Genomic DNA, 23,291 nt, shown 5'->3' with positions numbered 1-23,291 from the left:
TGTAAGCTTAAATTTATCAAAAATATATTTTTTGAGGGGGTGTATGTTGCTAATAAAATGCTAATAATTGCTTAATTTAGTTATACCAAATCTGGATGATAGTATTGCCTTACACAGAATACCCAGGTTCAAAAACTAAATGTTATATTTGAAATGATAGTGGTAATTACCTAAAATCAAGAATTATTAGAGTAGCTGACCATCTTACCAAGTAAAACGACTTTCTCCCCTATCCTAATTTTCCATTTCGAGCTCATTTTCCCAACATGGTTCATTTCATCGAAGCCAACATTTCACAGTTTAGCACACCTCTTCGGTTTGATTACAGCATTGTGTTCCCAAGAGTCACTCCAGGCAAGCGTCGTCGTGTGCTTACATTGTACTCATCGACCATCTGGTCTCTGTATCTTTTGCTTCACAGAAAAAGATGACACTACTGGCCAGCGATGGTGACGACTGCGATGATGACCATCATCAACAAACGCTGCGGTCAGCTGGGTCAGTCCAATATGTACCGACTAAGAGCAGTACAACAGTTCAGGACAAGAAAAACTTTCTGGCAATCAGCCACCACTCACATGTTCTACCGGAGCACAAGAAAAGACCCGTTTACGTGTGTCCATTGAACTGGACCGACGTGGCCGTTTTTGGAACGGCAGAGAACGTGTAACTATTTGCTGTGGCTGCATGCTGCAATTTGACCATCGTCTACCAGGTTGTCCCCCGGAAAGGCAAAGACGAAGTTTAAAAATTTCACGAGTTTCACCAGCGTAACAACAAGAATGACCATTACCCACCTATACGATGGGAACAAATTTCGTATTTTCTCTTGCGATAGAATATTTTGTTGAGGTGGGGGAATAGTTCAGAAAGGGTCGCATTTATGGTCAACCAAGCGATCCATATGAATTTTCTATTGAAAATTTACGGCTAAAATTCGAGACTAGCCGCATCCGTGTGGGCGACAGCGAATGGTGATGCATTTATTTGCGGTCGATCCCGAGCCATCTTGCAGACGAGCGATAGTCCATGCCTTCGCCCTTTGCGCTGATCTTTTCATATACACTCTCGTGCCAAATTTTTACCCATATTATCATTGCGGTAACACGTCTAATTGAAAATCTATACGGATCATTTACAAAAGACAATGTTTTAATCATAATTCGCTAGTATTGACAGCATTGGCTTAACGAAAATGTCGAAGTAATGCGGCATTACAACTGTAATCTCCTTAGAGCACTTGTAAAATATTGGTGGACAATGTTTTAATCACAGGGTTCTGAATTATCGTATCAATGATGCGAAATCTACGATTTTTCGCACGTAAGGAGAATGCTTTTTCACTTCATCACGTGAAAATCTTTTCTCGCTCGCACTTATTTTCCCTAGAGTTACGATGGAGGAGAACCGAAAATCGTTCCACTCCGGGGATAATTTCTTTTTCACCCCATCATATTTTCGCTCACCAACTTCTCCCGAGAATTATCACTATGTGGATAAACAAAAACTGGTGCCGCCGACGGGATTCAAACCTACAACATTGCTAAAAACAGCCGCGATGTGTGCACGCTAACCATGCTACCACATCAACTTGACGAAAACAGCAGTTAATTTGATGCATAAAAGCAACTGCTGCTTGTGGCGATGGACACATGAAAAGTTCTCCTTGGAGAGGAGAAAGATAAAATAAAATTCTCACAGCTGTGGAGTTGTGCCATTATCTATTTTCGCTTTGTTTTGTAGGCGGATAATTTCGCAAGGCAGCTTTTCGCTGAAAATTGTGGTGGGGGAGAAATCCATTATCGTGAGAGTGAGTGAGAATTCGGAAGCTTGTTTAATCATAATTCGCTAGTATTGACAGCATTGGCTTAACGAAAATGTCGAAGTAATGCGGCATTACAACTGTAATCTCCTAAGAGCACTTGTAAAATATTGGTGGACAAATTTGAAAATTATTCAAAAACAATATACCAGCCATTCAAGTCTTCGTGCGAAAAATTGGGTGCACCCCTCGGTATGGCGTACAAAAGTTTGAAGCAAGGTGTGTGCATTGTATTTTGTAGTGAATTGAACCCGCCTTGGTTTGGAGACAGTAGTGTGTTGTCTTTTGGTTCTGTTTCATGCTTCTGTAGGACGATCGACATATATCAATCTTCGACCAATATCTTTTCATCACGGAACAAAAATGCAACATATTTTCCCCCTTATCCATGGATCGCATCACCGACCAAAGGTGACTCTTAAATCTTTTTCCTCCCTTACTAATAAACACTCTTACCATGGTGATTAGGGAGATACAGAGGTATTATAGATCTCCAGAAGCAACAAACATTTCTTCCCCATCCCAACTTATTGTAATCACTTGGGCGGTGCCATTATTGATCAATAATATTCAAGAATAAGTGGGAAGTCCCATCCTTTATTCAATTCGTTCAAAGTGCAATTCTTAGCTGTTCTGATGTACAACCATGTACAATCAGACTACAATTTTGAAAGAATATGGGTTCACGGTTCAAATGCCGTATTGATTTAACATTTTGGTCGAGTCAATGCTGAGAAAATTGGCTATGTTTTTCCAGTGTATTTTTTGGAAAATGCCACAACTTCAAGTAAAAATTTAGTAAAAATAATTCAAAAATTTGTTTGATCAAAATATCTATAAGCAATACCTAACTCAATGCCTTTCGAATGAGCAAAACACTTTCGTACGTCTTCTAGGGGGTAACCCCAAACTTTTGCACGGGAGTGTACCTAGCGTTCGTTCGTATGTCAGTGAAAGTGTATGGGGGGTTTCTCGCCGGTGTGGTGGGCAAGGCCACACATTATAACTCATCTATAGACGGTTCCTCTGGGTGCTACGGGATGTACGGGATACTGTGCATTCCAGACAGGCACTCTTATTCTGTGGTGTGTATCTGCTGTTGAGCGCTAGTGCTCCGTTGGGGTTCCTGGTAAAGTGCATCATTACGTGATTGCCGGCACCCTGGCAGAGAGCTAAATATGAAGAATAACTCTCACCGGATGGTGGCGAATGCAACGAGAAATATCTGGAACAAAACGTGTGCTGACATATTTACGATAGTTTGGTAGCGAAATTTATCACACAACTTTCCTTTGTTTGTGTACTGGGAGCTCGGTAGGTTCGACTGTATGCCGTATATCACCGCTGACTTCGAGATAGCGTAATGTCTTTCGTTTCGTTTCATGAACAGAATGAAACCCTTAATAAAGCTAGTAATAAACTATCACGAGTTTATTATAAACATTAAAAATTAAAAACATATAGAATCCAAATAGTTGTGGAGTGTTTCACAATGACAGAGTACCATTAGGTGTATTGTAACACTTTTATATTTTATGAATCTTTCTTTTCCTTCAGAGAGATCATACAAAACCCATGACAATTGCGATTTATGTAACAAAACTCAATATTGAGAAAGCATTCGCTCAGAAGTAATCCTGCTTAGGTGTAACTTGGATGTTCAGGGTGCTTCTCATAATGTGTCTTTCGATATTATATTTAAAGCTGCACGAAATCATTCGCCAATTGGATTTATAAAATGGTCAAAAACCCATGTCGCTTCTCTGTAATTCGGAAATTGAGTGTTGCGGATACCTCCAAATTGGAGTCTTATCACCACTGTTGTCGAATCTCATAGCAGATACGCTATAGAGGCACCTCAATAATTGTGGTTTTCCAACACTTTTATATGACGAAACACGATAGAACTCGACCTTTACGTCTTTTTGGCGCTGAGATTGAGCTCTTGTTTAGCTAAAGTACGTCTGAGTCATTCTAAATTTCGAGCTTTCATCAACGCTTATTATTTATTTATTTGTTTCACATCAATTAACTTGATAAAACCTCGCCATCAATTTTTTGCCAATTCATTCGGTGCACGGCCGCTTCTTTCCATCCTCGAATACGAACCACGCCCTCCAGGTCCTGGAGCACCTGGCCAATTTACCTAGCTCTCTGCGCCTCACGCTTCTTGTTCCAACCGGATTCGTGGTGAACACCATCTTTACAGGGCTGTTGTTCGGCATTCTTACAACATGCCCTGCCCAGCGTATCCTTCCAGCTTTAGCCACCTTCAGGATACTGGGTTCGCCGTAGAGTTGAGCGAGCTCGTGGTTCATTCTTCGCCGCCACACACCGTTCTCCTGCACGCCACCCAAAATCGTCCTCAGCACTTGGCGTTCGAAAACCCCAAGACCTTGCATGTCTTCCTCGAGTATAATCCACGTCTCATGCCCATAGAGAACTACCGGTCTTATGAGCGTTTTGTAAATCGTGTATTTCGTGCGGGGGTGAGTCTTTCTTAACCGTAGTTTCTTCTGGAGTCCATAGTAGGCATGATATTCACTGATAATGCGCCTTCGTATTTCCCGACTAACATGGTTGTCAGCCGTCAGCAAGGATCTGAGGTAGACGTGCGAACTGAAGTGTTTGCCCGAGATCTTCACGCAGTTTTGCACATCGCAGTTTTGCTCTAATCATTCTTGTGAGCTTCCCGGGAAAGCTGTTCTCGTCCATGATCTTCCTTAGCTCTACATAATCAATAATGTCGTAAGCCGCCTTGAAATCAATGGACAGATGGTGCGTAGGAACCTGGTACTCACGAAATTTCTGAACGATTTGCCGCAAGAAAAAAAAATCTGTTCAATTGTCGATAGGTGATTGACGACGGAACAGAATCTGGAAATGCACTTTTTAGCGGCATTTAGGATAGTGATAACATGATAATTTTCACATTCCCTTGTCGCTCTTTTTGTAGATAGGGCATATAACGCCTTGCTTCCACCTTTCCGGTAGCTGATCCGTTTCTCAGATTCTAACCAACAGCCGATACAGACAAGCGGCCACCCTAGCCGGGCCCATCTGCATTACTTCGGCTCCGATATCATCCTTGCCAGCGGCCTTGTTATTTTTGAGCAGTTGAATGGCATCCTTAACTTCCTCCATCGTGGGAGCTGGTTAGTTTCAGCTGTCCGCTGCGCTGACGTAGCCATCGCTTTTGCTGTCCTGACCTTCTGTGCTTGTGTTCTCTGCGCCATTCAGATGAATACCTGAATAGTGCTGCTTCCACCTTTCGATCACCTTGCGTTAATCAATCAAGATGCTCCCATCTTTATTCCGGCACATTTCAGCTCGCGGCACCAAGCTTCAAATAGAACTTCCGCGTTTTTTGAGAAAGGTACAACATTTCCATCTCTTGTCATTTCATTTCTTCCAGGCGGTGCTTTAGTCTGTATCGTTCTACGTTTTGTCGCGAACCATGCTGCAGCACTGCAATCCGCACTCCATTCTTCTCCTCCACAGCATCCTGGCACGTTTCTTGGTCTCCGTTTCACATATCTGATAATGCTTTCGGCAACATCGATAATGGCTGCTTTAACTGTCCTCCAGCAGTACTCAAGAGAGGCCCTATCGTGCTCGCCCTCATCCGGCAACGCTGCCTCAAGATGCTGCGCGTACGCATTGGCGACATCCGGTTGTTTCAGTCGCGCTAGATTGTACAGATGCGGGCGTCGGTACCGTACATCGTTGATGACGGATAATTTTGGGCGCAGTTTCACCATCACCAGGTAGTGGTCGAAGTCAATGTTAGCGCCACGATAGGTTCTGATGTCGGTTATGTCGTAGAAGTGCCGTCCATCGATCAAAACGTGGTCGATTTGCGATTCTATTTGCTGAGGTGATCTCTAGGTATACCGATACGAGAGTCTGGGCTGGAAATGCTACGAATGGCCATATTCTTGAAGGTGGCAAAGTCTATCAGTCATTGGCCGTTCTCATTCGTCAGTCGGTGGGCGCTGAACTTTCCAGTCGTCAGTCTGAACTCCTCCTCCTGGCCAACCTGAGCATTAAAATCCCCTATGATGATCTTGACGTCGTGGCTTGGGCAGCAGTCGTACTAGCGTTTGAGCTGCGTGTAAAATTCGTCCTTGTCATTATTAGTGCATCCGGAGTGTGGGCTATGCATGTTGATCAAGCTGAAGTTAAAGAATCGGCCTTTGATTCTTAACTTGCACGTTCGTTCATTGCTCGGCCACCAGCCGATCACGCACCTTTGCATATCACCCATCACTATAAAAGCTGTTCCCAGCTCAAGTGTATTTCCACAGCTCTGGTAGATGGTACCTGTATACTTTCGCACTATTGCCATTATTCCAGTGTATGCGAGTACTTCCGATGAAGCTGAGAGATTTGCAGTTTCACGTACCCAGTATCCAATCGCTAGTCCATTTCCGTCGCTGTGGTCTTTGCCAATTGTTCTGGTCCGTATTCTCTCGTTGACGTTCCTGTGCTGATGTGTTTATATGATTGGCTTGCATGGCCTGACACCAACCCCCTAAATGTTCGGAGGACCATAGTGCGCAGTTTAGCCTAGAGCCCTTCTCTGGCAATGATCAGCTGCTCCTGACATGGGGAACAGACGCTATTGTGTGCCACTCCTAACATGGAGTACAGACGTTCCCGGTTTGCAGAAGCAATCCCCCCTTTTCCCTTCAGGACCATACAAAGGGGTCTATTTTATTTCTGCAGGTACGCGAGGTACCAATGGTATGCCATGTTCAGCCATTTACCGTGTTTTTCCTCGACTCCTCACATTGAATTAGGAGCCAAAAAAACTTTCATGGCCTTTGGTAAAACGTGGGGCCTGCCGAAAACCCAAGTATGTGAAATGGATTTATTGAGCATTTTGCACCTTATTAGACTACTGTGCAGAAAATTTTTGCACAGTGAATATTTGCACACCTCACTCATCAGTCTAACAGCATGCTTTGATAGTAACTTTTTCATCTTTGTTTTGATTTCGTGGTCCAAAAATGACATCCACGCACCACCATACAAGGCTTTTAATATGAACATTTTACAAATCTTGTATGAGTTGTACATAACATCCAAAAGACCCCCATCCTATCATTTCAACGTTATTGAATGAGAGATTAAGCCCTTACATAATTGACTTATCCACCGGTAAACTAAATTCCGTTCTTCCGTTAGGAGAAATGGCGATTAAATAATCGATTACATCCTGAATCTGTGGGAAACATATCTGATTCTGGATACGATTTAAATGATTCTATCATTTGAGATCAAGCAAACAATAGTTTCCCAAAGGAAAAACTTCCCAATGAACCTTACGGCTGCTGACTGTTATAAAATGCTTATCTCCTTCCCCAATCTCCCAGTTGCCGTCCGCGCTTCTAAGGGCCATTCAAAAGGAACAATGTAATAGAATTATGTTAGTGGGGTGTAGCTGGCAATACGGTGGAGACTTTTTACATCAATGCTGATTGCTTTCAAATACACATAACCATACCGAAGTTTTCACCCAATCCATTTGACTGTTTTGCATTTATTTGAAACGTCAAAATAAAATCAAAACAAACTTATGCGAATGCGGGGAAGTGTCAAATGAGAATCTCCTGCTGTAAAATCGTCCGGCGCCGGGAGACACGGCTATGGCAACCAATCTTTTCCTGCACTTATTTTGCGCTTTCTGTGGAAAGTAGTCGAAATTTAGTGAGAAACTCAACCATTTGAAGCAACCAAAAAGGCTTAGGACTGCTTACGTATCATTGAGTTTGCCTCTTGTATGCAAACCATCCAAATAATGATTTTGTCACACATTTTTCGATTACTTCCACTGAGATATGAGCATAACGTAGATGTTTATTCGTAAGATAAATGCATGTCGATGTCCATGTTCATGTCGATTGGGTTTTAATTTGTATTGATTTCTGAAAAAAAAAACAGTATCCGGTAAAGCAAAGCATGGAGCATGGGAAACTGGAAAGCCAGTAAAAACGCTCTACAATTCTACTGACTAAGTCAGTAATTTCCATCAATCAAAACATATTGTGATTTACTGGGTTTTTTCGGCAATCGTAAAAATTACCGAAAAAACCGTAGTTCCAAAACCCAGTAAAATTTTACTGGGGTCGGTAATCTGAATTGGCTGTGTATGTATTGTTTTGCGGGGTAAAACGCCCCGCTTCAGTTCGGCGTTAGCCATGCTGTAAACGTACACACACTATCATGCTTGTTTATAGGTTGCATACATCCGGGCGTTTATTCAGATGTTATTGTTCAATAATAGTATACATGCTGACAGGGATGCCAAGTCAATTTTTCAAAAATCTGGAAGATTTTGAAAATTTGTCTGGAAAAGTCTGGATTGCTTATGTCGTGTAACCTTACAAATTATTCACAAAACCTTACAAATTCATTTCAAATTTTATCTGGATCTTCCACATTTTTGTAAAATGGGGCCTCAAAAATCTGGAATATTCCCAGGGTGGGTGTACGGCTGTCAACTACAAACAAAGCTCGCCTAACAATCATCTCTCGGGCGGGCCGTCCCAAACAGCATCATCTCTCACACGGGCGGACCCAAACAGCACAGGTCGAACGCGGGCCATGCCAGACAGCAAATGCTGATGCATTTCAACACTCAAACAGCGGGATGCCTAGCAGCGTTGTGAGCCAAACGAATACACTCACAAAACATGTACGGTAGGCGAACCTCGTTGCGTATACCCCCCCTGAATATTCCAGACAAATCTGGAAGTGCGAAAAATGTACATTTGTAAGGTTCCAAATTGCCCGTAACTTCAATATGGCATTACGCTTGGTAGAATTTGAATTCAAACGGCTGTTTTGGTGTTATGAAATAGGGGTGGGCGTTTTGCCCCCCGAGTTGATTAAAGTTTAGGTCCTTCAATAAGCTTTTTAAGGACAAATTCAACATATTTTTTGCATGTTATACAAACTATGACAGTGCACAAATTGGCTCTCGGCGATAGTTTCAGAAATTTGATTATTTATCGACCTAAAATTTGACCTTGAAGATCGCGCAAAATTGCAACGAAAATAGCGAAAAACGTTTTTATACGTTTTTTTACGATTTTCTTGAGAAAAACACATAAAAATATATTAAGAGAAGCATTTCTTTCCATTTTCTATAACCTAGGATGAAAAAAAGTATTCTAAACCACACCGTTCGTCAAAATCGAGGGTGGCGCGTTTTGCCCCCTATGGGTATATTACCCCCAGTTCCCCTACGTAACGTGGGCACCCCGTCCTTAGCGTTTTGAGAGATGGAGATCAGTGCGCTCGAAATGAAAGAGGGGGCACTTTTGTCCTGTGGATGAAATAACTACCGCTTGCTCCGCCAATCGATGCAGATAAGAGAAAAAAGCCCGCTTACATGACCTTTTTCTCCGCAAACTAATGTGCTTATTCTGCGCGGCGCGTGAGTCGACACGAGTCGCTCTCACCGCGAGTGACGTGAGACGATTAATTTTAATCAAATGGAAGCGAGTCGACAATTGTCACCTCATTCGACTCGACTCACCTCACACGCCGCGCAGAATAAGCACGTAACACTATTTCAAGCGTATGCTAGAATAAGGGCGTAAGTCGCATGGTCGATTTCTCATCATCGATCTTCTCTTCTGTGAATAAAGGTGACAAGACGCAACTTTGTCAAAAAAATTTCACCCCAGGACACAAGATTGCATCGTTGCCAAGCGGTTTGAAATGAAACAATGCTAACAAACCCGCTTCTTGTCACCTTTATTCACAGAAGAGAGGATCGACGAAGAGATATCGATCATGCGACTTACGCCTTTATTCTAGCACACGCTTGATTTGTTCTGTTTTATGTACAAGTAGGTTTTGGGCTTAACATGTAATATTTGTTTTTTCATCATTTGTGTTTTCGTTTTTTTTAACGTATCGTTTTTAGTTTTACTTTAACCATAATCTAAATTAAGTAACAACTTTCCGACGCGCACTACTTTTCTCGTTTATGATTATTGTGGGCTTCGTGGCCGAGTGGTTAGTATCGCCATGCAGTAATCGCTTCGTGACATGGGGTGTGGGTTCGATTCCCGCTTCAGCCGTCGAAACTTTTCGTCAGTAATGTTTCTCGGCTGTGCCACTGGAGCATGCTTGTCCGTTGTCTAGTGTTAAGTTACAGTCTGTGCAGCTAAATGGCTGAAGACGGTGTCCGTGTCTTTTTATTACGGACAGACTGAAGAGTTCGAGCCAAAAGCTGAGCTTTTTAATGATCAAAATGATACAATCGAACACAACATTAGCCGACATTCTGAATGTTCTGAATGTTTGGCAACCCTTCCAGCATGCGACATCTGAAGGCCAAGGATAGACGTAAGACAAGCTTTTAGTCTTTTGCTTGCGCTCAAACCGCTGCAAACCATGCATGACATGTATGTTAGTGTTGAGATCTAATCGGTGCTCACAAGAGAGTTACTCTCGCCCGTATTGAGTGGTGATAGTGCACGGTGGGTTTAATGGAGGAAAAAGGACCTTGCGGTGGAGCTGGCAAGTAACTATTGAAACCACCGGTTACAGAACTCATTTCAGTAAACGCCTTCAGATCTACAAACGTGTCTGATATTAATGAATACGGTTTACAGCTATAAAGGTTCAATGAAACATGTCCTAACAAGTTTCGAGATCAACGATTGTTTACGGTTGTCTGAAAACTTCTTTGAGTGAAGTCCTTCGTATCTACAAACGTATCCAGAGATCTGTCGAACAAATATTGATGAGCCTATATGAGTGTAGAGTCAAGGATTAGCCCCGAATCTCTGACTTTGGTAACGAACGGGAAGGAGGCAATCTTTATACAACGGTCTAAGACTGTACTACCTACGAATTTGTGTCAATTGTACAATACTAATGCTGATGCTATATAGGCATACATCTTATTCATAAATCTATTAAAGATCACTGGCTACGCTGATAGATCTAAACGTATGTACTCCAAGAAGTTCTTGTATAACATTGAACGGTCTCCAGGATCTTTCCGTAATTGAAATTTCCTTGACTTCCCTGGACATAGAGCATACCTGCCACACGATATAAGAATACGATAATGGCAACTTTGGCAAAGAAAGCTCTCAGTGAATAACTGTGGAAATGCTCATTGAACACTAAGTTGAGAAGCAGGCTTGTCCCAGTAAGGACGTTAAGCGTCCAAAAGAAGTGTTCATAAGCATATTTATGTATAAATGTTGTTCATAAATCTTCGCGAATTCACTAGTTAAGCTTGTAGATCTGAAGACCTACACATGTAGGAGGTGTTGGATAACCTTGAATAGTCGTTGAAGCAGCGAAGAGAATCAAAAATTGGCCCTATGATACACGGCACTTTTTCGAAATTATCGTTGCTCTAACACTAACTCTGACCGATTAATCTATTTGCCTTGGAGTTTTTTTGCAGCAAAATCTTCTGAAATTCGACAGTAATATGGGTTTACATGCTGAATGTATTGAAGCAAATTTTGAGTCCAGTTGCTTTTAGAAAACCATTCACGACGAAGCTGCCGAAAATACAACAAGTTACCCTAGTAGGTTTGTTATTAAAAAAATTATTACAATAGTAGATTTCGTGCCCTCTGAACAAATATTAATAAAGGGTATCAAAAAAGTAGATTTGAGTATTGCTTATTTAAATGTTATTTCGACTACACCACTTGCAGTCTTCTTAAATATCAGTTATACTAATAAAATTACTCGTTTAGGCTGTGCCACAGATTGTCACTGTTTTAACTCCAACATTAACTCTATCCCTGAAAGAGTTTATTTTTGCACCAGTAAAATCCTAATCCAATCCTCGTGGGAACAAAACCACTCCATTTCCTAAATCAATTAAATAAATAAAGCTCAATCAAACTGAGGCACAAAGCTCTTAACCTCTAATCGACGTTATAGCACCTTTTGTGCAACGGCGTACAGTGGTAATCCTTCCTGCGGCGAAGAGAGTAAGCATCATCCACTTAATTTCACCACCATCGACTACGTTAGATTCCGAACCCAAACACCCTGGTGTAGCAAAAAGGTAGCATCGGTACTTCAGCTTCAGGAACTCATACCAGCCATACCTACCTACCTGCTACCATGACTGAAATCGTGTTACCAACTACATTCTACTAGCGTGTCAAAGTAAAAGCTTCCTCCAATAGATTATTGATTATCTCCCCTGTTGGAGGTTGGTGATTGGCTTGAGGTGGATTGTGGTTATGTATACAGGAGAGTTTTAGAAATTTTTGGATTTTATATTCTAGTCTATGGGGAAGTAAGTTTGGGGCCCAGATAGCCGTAGCGGTAAACGCGCAGCTATTCAGCAAGACCAAGCTGAAGGTCGTGGGTTTGAATCCCACCGGTCGAGGATCTTTTCGGGTTGGAAATTTTCTCGACTTCCCAGGGCATAGAGTATCTTCGTACCTGCCACACGATATACACATGCAAAAATGGTCAATTGGCATAGAAAGCTCTCAGTTAATAACTGTGGAAGTGCTCATAAGAACACTAAGCTGAGAAGCAGGCTTTGTCCCAGTTGGGACGTAACGCCAGAAAGAAGAAGAAGGGAAGTAAGTTGGAATAGTTCATTGTGTTCGATATCGATATAGAAACAAATTGTTCGTCAATGGTCATGTCGAAATCGTACGTAATAATTATATTTGAAACATTTTGAAATGCTATGACTATTAATAGAAAAACTATACCAAAGGAATGGTAAGGTCGTGTTATTTGTTTAGAGCTGAAAATATAATCAAATTTATTCTCGATATAATCGTTAAACTAAAATGAAATTAAAAGATCATTGAATAATTTAAAAATGTATCATTTTATTAAACTTAGTAAGGGAACATGGTCCAATTCGGACCTAGTAACAGTTTTTTGGCCATATCTTTTCAGCACGATGAATGGCATGAAAAGTTTTATGTTTTCGAGAAAGCGCAATTCAGCGCGCACATTTTTCTCTCAGAGAGTTTTGTGATAGCTCCTACCAGGACATGGCTAGACATGTTTGAACCAACTTCTCCAAAAGGTCCGAATTGGACCAACCCTGTTCCAATTCGGACCCCCCATGTTCTAATATGTCGGAAACTTGTTCAAAATTGGGTACGGTCAACTATTCCTGACTCGATTTTGAACAGACTATCGTGTATGGGAGCTATCGAGATGAAGTACACATATTTTCAAATTTTAGAGCTTTTTTTATTTATTTTGACAAAATACATTCGAAAAAGTAGTTTTAAAGTTGAATGTTGTAAAATTTTCCACACATTGAAACTTTGCTATGAAATATCGGGTTGAAAAGGTGAACTTGTATGGGAAACTGAAACAGACAACAAACAGACTCGAAGTCTCGGAAATTCAAGTTTGAGAAGTACCTACTTAAATTTATGGATTGAAGTACACTATATTGAAGGGACTGCGTTTTCCTTCGAGCTTGTGAACAAAAACACAGTAAATCAGATAAGGGATAGTTGACTGTATTGTTCTTATATACTACTCGTAAACGTTTTTTATAGCGTATTGCCAAACTATTTCGGATAAAGCTTGGCTGTGGTATTGATGAAGATGCTTTTCAAGTTGCTGATTTATTGATTCCTTTAGTTTTTGGTAATCTACCTCATTTCTTAGATTTTTTGCGAAGCCATTTTCTTGACCGCAACAGAAACAAAGGCACTATTAATCAATATTACAACTTCTGTGATTTTCATTTGAGTCGGGAAGATTTTCACGGGGTGGAGCTCTTAGAATAGACTGAGTACACGTTGAAAAACAAGAGGTCCGTATTGAACCATATCAAAAGGTCCGGATTGGACCAACACACATTTTGAGATTTTCAAACTCGTTGAGCACAAACGGTGCATAGACATATCAAAACCATATGGTCAGATGAACGCTTAGGCTAGGGTGATTCGATTATAAAATAACACAAAGAGATTGGATAATTATTGTCGCTTATAGAAGCTTGTAAATAACGCCAACCAACAGTACACCTGATCACTTTAAAACAATAAACTAATATAAAAATCAAACGTAATAACTGAAAGGCGTCAAATTTATTGTTGTCTAAGCCAAACGGTGAGCAGAAAAACGGTACCGTAATCCGGGGTATCATTGATCAGCGGGGTAACATTGATCGGAATGACTCATCTCATAAAAAGTTCGTATCATCATTTATTGATGGAACATTTCCAAATCATGCATGGTGCTTCTCTTTCTGTAAACGATATGAGCAAGGAAAATGCAATTCTTACTAAAAATGGCATTGCTGAAAACGATACCGTTGTCTAAACTTTCATAAGCATGCTCAATTAGGTAACATAAACGAATTATTGTGAAGAATATAGAATTCCCTTAGGAAATAGCCTACCTTTAGGCGTATTCCGTGGTTCGAGGTGTTTTTAATTTTAAAATAACTCAAAAAGTAAATTAATTGCAAGCGTTTGGCCTTCATATTCGGCTTCAGGGGTCATGATTTAAGTAAGTAACGACATTTTCAATATAACCGAACGTTGTTTACATAGGTGATCAATGTTACCCCATATCAGCTAAATGAAAAAATCACTTAAAACATTTATTTAAACATGCTTAAATCTTTCAAAAAAGAAAATGCAGTTTAAAGTCACGAGCTATGGGTGGCAGTACTTGTTTTAAAAATATAAAAAGTAGAACATTTGCATTTTCAAACGAAATATTTAAGAAATATTCAAAAAAATGATCAATGTTACCCCGGATTACGGTACCCACGATCTTTACAGTAGCGCCAGTATTGAGAAATGCTTGATGGTCCGAATTAGAACAGGGTCCTAATTAGACCAGGTTCCCTTATATATCTTATAAAATTAAATTTTATATACATCGTTACTGCTCAAAATCATTAAAAATAGGTTAAATAATTTAAGCTTGACAGAATCTCAATTGTATCCGAGCAATATTGTTTCGTTATTTAGACAATGAAAGCAAAATTTGCCAATGAAAACAATAAGTTCCCAGCTTGAAATCATGGTGTCCTTCATTATTAAGTGATTTATCGTCTGGCATTTACCTACATAAAGCAAGTGCATGGTGAGCAAAACTAACAAGGCAGAAAAAATATTGAAAGTTGATATTTCTCTAGGGGCATTCCAGTTATACTGTACCTTATCAAATTCAGTATAATAAATATTTCGAAATACAAGACCTTCGTTTTTATAGAATATTTATCACGCTCTTCGTATATGGTTGGCAAGCAAAGTGAATTAAATATCTTCCCATGATGCTTTAAAGCACATAAGAAAGACTAAACTGAAAAGTGTGTGTCTGCCCAGGATAAGAATAATGATGGTAGGTATCGCATTGAAGCCAGAGTCGTGATGGCTGGTACGATAAGCGCTGAGGAAATAAGAAAGCTAGAAACAATCTCTACAATCGAGTCACGTTTTGTCGACAGCTTAAGGGTAAAGCTGCTCTGGTTCAAGATCATATAAAATACGCTCCGGTTTTGAGACTAGGAAGGGAAGGCATCTTTGGTTTCTTATTTATATCGAGGGAAAGTAGGTTAGCAGTAAGGATGTGCTTATACGTTCGTTCCAGGTAGTAGCACAGAATGGTTGTTTTAACTAGATGACAAAACGTAAGTTTTAATCCTTCTATGTTTTTACTAAAGAATTGCTCCGCAGTACACCTTTAACGTTGATATGTCAGGGGAGCGGGCCATTTGGCATAAAGCCATTTGGTATAAGGCCGTGTGGCATAAAGCCATTTGGTATAAGGCCGTTTGACATAAGGTCATTTGGCATAATGGTCATTTGGCATAACAGGAATTATACACCTTCTTCCAAAAATTGCCTTTTCGCTAATTAAATTATCTAATTTCTCTTTTGATTTTTTTTTAATTTCGCCTTTTTATCATTTTTAAAGGAGGATGATATAACAATTTATTTTTTGCTTTGAATTACTTTGCGAAAACAGTGCACTGTTTACCGCGTAAGGAGAAAAATCTAATGCTACCCATTTTTATGTTCTCAGCTAAATTGAAAATATCATTAGGAAGCCAATCAACGCCAACCTACATAATGAGTTCCGCGGTGCTAGATTTTAAAATCACGGTGGTGATCAGAGCGAACAAAATCGAAATGGCGCCCCATTTTAAACATGATAGGGAGAAGGGTATTTGGTTAAACATATGCTAATTAAGAATATGAAATTAATGTTTGCTAGCAGAAGATAATTGTTCATCCCTTCTGTGTTGCAAATGCCATTACCCTGCACTGTTCATTGCCCATAGGACATACATGCAGCGATTCCCCATTGGATTGCATTTTCCCACGACTGATTTATTTGAAATTTGCAGCCAATGATCGTTCCTAATCGAAGCATTATCATCGTAACGGGTAGGAAAATTATGTTTTGATTACCGTGGCATCGGTGGTGGTGAAGTGTAGTGTTGCGCTGGAATACATTTGATAGCGCATATTTGCAACATTTGCACTGAATAATGTTATTGAGGTGCTCCACAAATTGACCAATTCCCGACGTGGTGATGCTGGCTGTAGTTAGCTCAATTTATCAAACTAGGTACCAGGAATTCGAAATACTCTTGTGAACGACCAGGAGCCAAATTTTAACAGTAGTGTTGAAATATTATTATCGTTATCAATGGGGAAAATAATTTTGGGTCTCAGCGTATGATACACAGAGCTTGCATTTGGAGTCAGTATGTCGACAAGCTCACACAAGTATTCAATTTTTTGATTGGTTTATTTTGGTGCTATGAGAATAAGTATACTTTACTCGTTGTTGTCGTTTGCAACTATTCCATGCTGTTCGGTTTCATTGAATGTATTTTCCAGTGTCCAGCAAATAGTTTACCTGAAATGGTTAAATAAAAAAAAAGAATTAAAAATATGAGACTGAAACATACTTGGTTATAAATATTGCGAAACTTTTGATCATGCTTTTAGACTTTTAGATCTACCCAAATAACCATTAGCATGCTACTTCGCCTTTTTGGGCTTATAGGGCTGTTATATGGCTAATATATGACATGTCAACTGTACAATAGCACTATATTAGCACGTAGGGCGAATTAGAGTGCTATTTGGTTACATGGGTATAGCATAGCGTAGCATAGACTGACTTGACATGTCAATGGTTGATTGATTGGAACTGCTAAGAATTGCACTTCGACACAAATGATTAAGGAATGGGACTTTAATCTTATAGGTATTATTGATCAATAACGGCGCCGGCCAATTCCTTAAATTCAATTAGGATGGGGGAAGGAATGTTAGTGTGGAATGATTGATGCTTCTAGAGACCGAGATTACCTTTGCATCTTCACAATCGCCACGGGAAAAGTATTGATCAGTGAGAGAGGCAAAACAATTGGGAGTCACCTTTGGTCGTTGGTGCTCGCGGTGAAAATATATTGGTAGAAGATTAAAAATGTGCTTCAAACTTCATAATGTTGTACTATTCAAAGATTATTTTAGTAATGATGGAATAAGGAAGGTACAGTCGACTCTCCGCAACTCGATATTCTATAACTCGATATACTCTATAACTCGATAGATTTTTCAGTCCCTTCAAGTTTCCATACATCGTACTTTCCATAAGTCGATATTTCTATAACTCGATATCTCCACTAGTCAATGTCATGTGAGAGGTAAATTTCTCTCCATAACTCGATATCTATTTCAAAATCTCTCTTATTTGGAGAAATCTGGTTTAATTCTTGTTAGTAGGTTAGCAAATATTTGCAAGTTGTAGTAAAAGTTGAAAAACATGAAAATAATAAAAAAAATGTGTCAGTAAAAATTATGCCATTTTCCAAACATTTCGAAAAAAGTTTTCATATAATAGTTTATAAAATACTTTCAACAAAATAATAATGCTTTCTTACTTTACAGAGGCGAATGAATTGTATTTTAAAGCCTCTTTAATAAAAAAATAAAAAAAATGCTTTCTTACATAAGTGATCATAAATTAATTGGAATTACAGAAATTTGTTTCTTCTGTGTTGTGATTTTTTGTGTCGGTATATTGTATAACTCGATAGTTCTATAAGTCGATGGTCCCTTGAATATCGAGTTATAGAGAGTCGACTGTATATGTCTTCCCCTGTATTTCACGAATTGAGAAAAATGGGCAAAATAGTATTTATGTTGATACTTGTAGTGGCAAACCATCCATAGTTTGTTTGAAAATTAAATAAAAGTAACGTTACCACGATAATCATAAGAATGAAACGACCTAACCAGTTGGTAATCCCTCCTCTACTGACTTGAAGGCTAGTTGGGCACGTCAGGAGTTAATCATAAATGTTAATTTCCTTTTTTCGATCAGCCTAGATAGCCGCGTAGTGTCGGTAGCGATTTTTTTTTCAACTGCCCAAGAATTAATACTACCTGTTCCGGTGGTAAAAGTCCACCTTACAGGTGACCCCAAATTCATGCGGCATTAAGCTTACCGTGGCTAAGAATCAATGGTTAGGGGGTTTTGATGAAACTTAACCGCAAATGGAGCTTGTGGAGTATCAGGGCTTCCTCCATAGTTTTGTGCTCTTCCTGCGCTACCCGGAGCAACGATGCAGGCGACCTTGTGTTTCTTCGAGATAATCAGCTGCCCTTCTTAAGTCTCAAGTCTCAACTTACTTACTTTACATTTGATGGCGCAACGTACTTCAACACATGACCTGCGCCACAATGCTACGCCAACTAACTCGATCGCTGCTAACCTCCAGTTTCTCGATCGCCCCACACTTCCAAGATCATGCTCCATTTGGTCAAACCACCTAGCTCGTTGCGCTACCCTTTGTCTTGTACCGGCCGGATCCGAGGTGAACACTATTTTTGCGGGATTGTTGTCTGACATTCTCACAACGTGTCCCGCTCATCGTACCCTTCCAGCTTTGGCGACTTTCTAGATACTGGGTTCACCGTAGAGTTGCGCAAGCTCGTGGTTCATTCTTCTCCTCCATACGCCGTTTTCACATACTCCGCCGAAGATCTTCCTAAGCACACGTTGTTCAAGAATCATGCCCGTAGAGGACTACCGGTCTTATCAGCGTCTTGTACACACTTAGTACGGAAGTGAAGTTTACCAGAATGCAAGGTCTTGTGGAGTCCGTAGTAAGCACGACTTCCGGCAATGATAAGTCTTCGAACTTCTCTGCTGCAGTTGTTCTCTGACGTTATCAATGATCCGAGGTACACAAATTCGTCCACCATCTCGAACTCATCCCCGTCGATCATCACGCCTCTGCCAATGCGAGCTCTATCGCGCTCGGTTCCTCCAGCCAGCAGATATTTCGTCTTCGACGTATTTACCTTCAATCCAACCCTGCCTCACGTTTCAGCCTGGTATACTGTTCAGAAACCACCTGGAACGTTCTTCTGGCAATGTCCACATCGTCATCAAAGTAGATGAACTGGCTGGATTTATTGAAGATCGTGCCCCGCATGTTGAAGCCCGCTCGTTTCATAACACCTTCTAGCGCAATATTGAACAGGAGGCAGGAATGACCATCGCCTAATCAAAGTCCTTTGCGTGTTTTAAACGGGTTCGATAATGCACCCGATATATTCACACAGCACTGCACACTATCCATCGTTGCCTTGATCTAGTCTTTCCCGGGAAAACCATTCTCGTCTATAATCTTCCATAGCTCTTCTCGGTCGATGTTATCATAGGCTGCTTTGCAATCGATGAATAGGTGTTGCGTAGGGACTTGATATTCGCGACACTTTTGGAGGATCTGCCGCAACATAAAGATTTGGTCTGTCGTCGATCGCCCGTCCACAAAATCTGCTTGATAACTTCCCACAAATCTGCTTGCCACTGGCGATAGACGGCGGAAGATGATCTGAGAAAGCACTCTATAGGCTGCGTTAAGAATGGTGATCGCTCGATAGTTTTCACATTCTAACTTGTCACCGTTTTTGTATATTGGGTATATTACTCCCTCCTTTCACTCCTCCGGTAGCTGTTCTATATCCCAGATCCTGGCTATCAATCGGTGCAGACAAGTGGCCAACCTGTCCGAGCCCATTTTAATAAGTTCCGCATCAATACCATCCTTTCCAGCTGCTTTATTGCTCTTGAGCTGTTTGATAGCATCCTTAACTTCACCTATTGTGGGAGTTAGTACGTCTCTAAATACCTCCATTCTTCTTCCGGCACATTTCAGCTCGCGACACAAAGCCTTTTTCGGGATGCATTGAGTTTCTTGTAAAACAAACGCGTTTCTTGAGTACGAAACAGCTACTCCATCTCTTCGCACTCCAACTCTTCCAGGCGGCGCTTTTTATCCCAGAATAGATGGGTTGGCTGTCTTCGCCTCTGTTTGTATCGTTCCACGTTTTGACGGGTGCCTTGTTGCAGCATAATGGCCCGCGCTGCGTTCTTTTCGTCCAAAACCGTCTGACACTTCTCGTCGAACCAACCGTTCCGTCAATTTCCTTCCACGAACCCAATGGCACCTTCCGCTGCGTTGTTAATGGCTGCTTTGACACAACTCCAGCAGTCTTCAAAAGGGGCTTCGGTGAGCTCACCCATTTTGCGTACTATGCCTCGAACATGCTGCTCGTTGATAATATAATCGTAGCTATCCTCATTTCTGAGCTAACAACCAGAGATGCATGTGCTGTCACAATTGATATTTCTGTTGGTGACCTCAATAGGAAATACGTCTACCGTTCGGTGTATTTACCACATGATAAACATCCCCAATGAATGATTTCAGTTGTCGTATACTACTTAACAACAGGTCTGATTGCTGTCTGATCGTATATTTTAGTAGTACAGATCTTGAATTACATATTATAGGCAATTGATGTTCACAATCAAGGAAGGCATGTTTTTGTGAGAAAAACAACAATAACTCCCAAACGGAATGGGATAACGATTTTCTTCGCTCACCAAATTACGCATTTTTCAAAGCTCTAAAAGTGTTTCACTTTGATGGGATATTTGAATTGGAAACGCTCGAGCCAGAAAACCAGTTTTTTGGACCACCCTATGTTATCGTAGGAAAAAAGCTCTAAATCGGTCAATTTAAGAGGTACAAAAAAATTTTGTTCGTCAAAGTTGCTTGAAATTGAATTGTCTATAATTTTGCTGAAGCATGTATACTATAATTTCTTCATATAAGAAAGTTAGGCACACCATTTCTATGAAAATGTGGACCACCCTAATTTTCAGTAACACCAAACAAAGGACCTAACCAGTACAAACAACTTTGAAGAAGACCGTTTTCATCTAATGTTTCATTCTAAAGTTCAAAATGCATATTTCCACGTAAAACTGCTTTCTGTACCATAGTGTGCTGTTAGGAAGATGAAGCCGCGACCATGCATATTTCGCGTAGCATAATTAGCTACATTATCAGTTGGTGACTCAGTTAACTTAGCCAGGCCACAACCCACAAAATTGTCGCCAATGAAAACCAATAGAGAGAATTGAAACTTGTAAGACTCCATGTTCGTCGCATACGCCACAAAACCGGTCATAGGAGCCACCTTTTACCAGAAAATCCACTTCTCACCCGCCGATGGACCACGAGGGACCTCTTCGCCATCACCGGTAGCTGCAAATACAAGTAAGGTCGACCAAATTTATGCACTACTCCTTGCCGCCTGGCGCTCAAGTGAAGGATGTTTTTGCCGAACCTTATCTTCCCTTCCCAGTCCCGTTACAACTGATTTCTGAAACCTGAATCTTCAGAACATTATGTTATTCTTAACCCGCTGTGTTTATAAGCTATAGGCTCTCTTTACGCTCATGCGTTTAGCGGTGCCCTTCTTAGGGCGCTGTATGAAACCATTGTGGTATAGAGCTCATTTCGCATATGCGATTATCCCTCTTCAAGGGACTTCACTCCTATTTCCTTCCATCTTCCCTTCCCTTTCCTCTCCCATCGAGTAGATGATGAAATAGGCTCAAATATGGCAATGGTACAAATCTCCCAAATGGAAGGGAACGTGCCTCTGGAGCCGGTCTTCAGATACCTGATACCTGTAGGGGCAAACCATCCATAGTTTGTTTGAGAATTACATAAACGTTACGATGCCACGATAATCATAAGAACGAAACGAGCTCACCATTTGGTAATCCATCCTCGACTAAACATGAATATCTTTTAATGAAGATTGATCTTAATTCCGTCGCCTGCCCCACAGAAGCATGCAACTGAATCAGAAGACCACACACTTCTCCATAGATGTATGAAGAGTTGCCTGTAGGGTAGAAATACATGTTTTGGTCTTAGCGCTAGTTGTAGCCATAGTGGATTATTCACTGTTTTATGCAAATAAGCGTGAAAAATTTCGTGTTTAGAAGACTACATGCACATAATAGATTTACATTCATTATTCAGTCGAAATAATTTGAAATACAATAGTAAATCGTTTATTTTCCTTAAAACAATTCATAGGATGGAGTAAAATAATACGGTCGGCAGTTGCCCCTTCACCACAATTTACTATCTCAATGATATTTTTTTTCAATTTCAAATCACCCTATCATTTCTGTCATTTGTACAGGATGTGCGAATAGATAAAATGATAATGGAGTAGTCCACAAACACACGGGATCATCTTATGGTGGTGTAGTTTCAACAATCGAATGCTTTTTTTGTCCCCAAGCCATTTGCCTCCCGCTGACATTGTGTCGATTATCATACATATGTTGGTGAAAGAAGTTGATGTGATCCAAATTTATCTTCGTTCAAATGCTCTTCCGGTTGGCATTCGTGCTACCCATGAGTTAAGGAGGAATCCCAACATGGATGATGCGAAAAGGATGTGGCTTTTTGTTGGCGCAAACTCGTGGGCGGTGAGGGCTACATATGGACACAACCTTCACATTTGCGGAATGATAGCCGTTGAGTCCAATTCTCGGGTTTGCAGAAAAGGATTTCCGCTTGGGGTTTTTTGGCATCGTTAGCGCTACCGACTGTTTATGCAAACATTTGCTCCTGCTACCTTTCTATCAGAAGGGTGTCGCATTAAATACGCATTGAATAGAAGTAGTGATTCTGTTCAGTCATTTTATTACTTCAGACCTTTCCGGAGTCATCCATTAAACTAAATGCATAACGATAAAAAGTGAATTTGAGATATGTTTGCGTCAATTTGCAATAAGAGACTGTTAAGTCAGTTATTTTCCATATTCTTAAATTTCGTGAAAAAAATTGTTACCCTTCAGACATTTTATCTTCGGCCTTTTAAAGCTCAACTGCTTTCAGAGTAAGATTTTCCTTTAGATATAATTGAAACTGTCTTCGTCCCTGCTTTGAAATCAACCTTTTTGTTTTTTTTTCGGGATGGAGCATTATCCTTTCAATCAACTGCTCTGAGCCCCACTTCTACCAAATTTGCGCCATCGCAATGTAAATTGAATGGATGGTAGATCCGAAGCATTCGCGGTCTACGGTTACAGCCTAAGTATCCATTTCCTATCGCATAGT

This window comes from Aedes aegypti, chromosome 3 (genome assembly GCF_002204515.2).
Source record: "Aedes aegypti strain LVP_AGWG chromosome 3, AaegL5.0 Primary Assembly, whole genome shotgun sequence".
Lineage (NCBI taxonomy): Eukaryota > Metazoa > Arthropoda > Insecta > Diptera > Culicidae > Aedes > Aedes aegypti.
The sequence above is the reverse complement of the archived record's forward strand: the minus strand, read 5'-3'. Positions refer to the sequence as shown.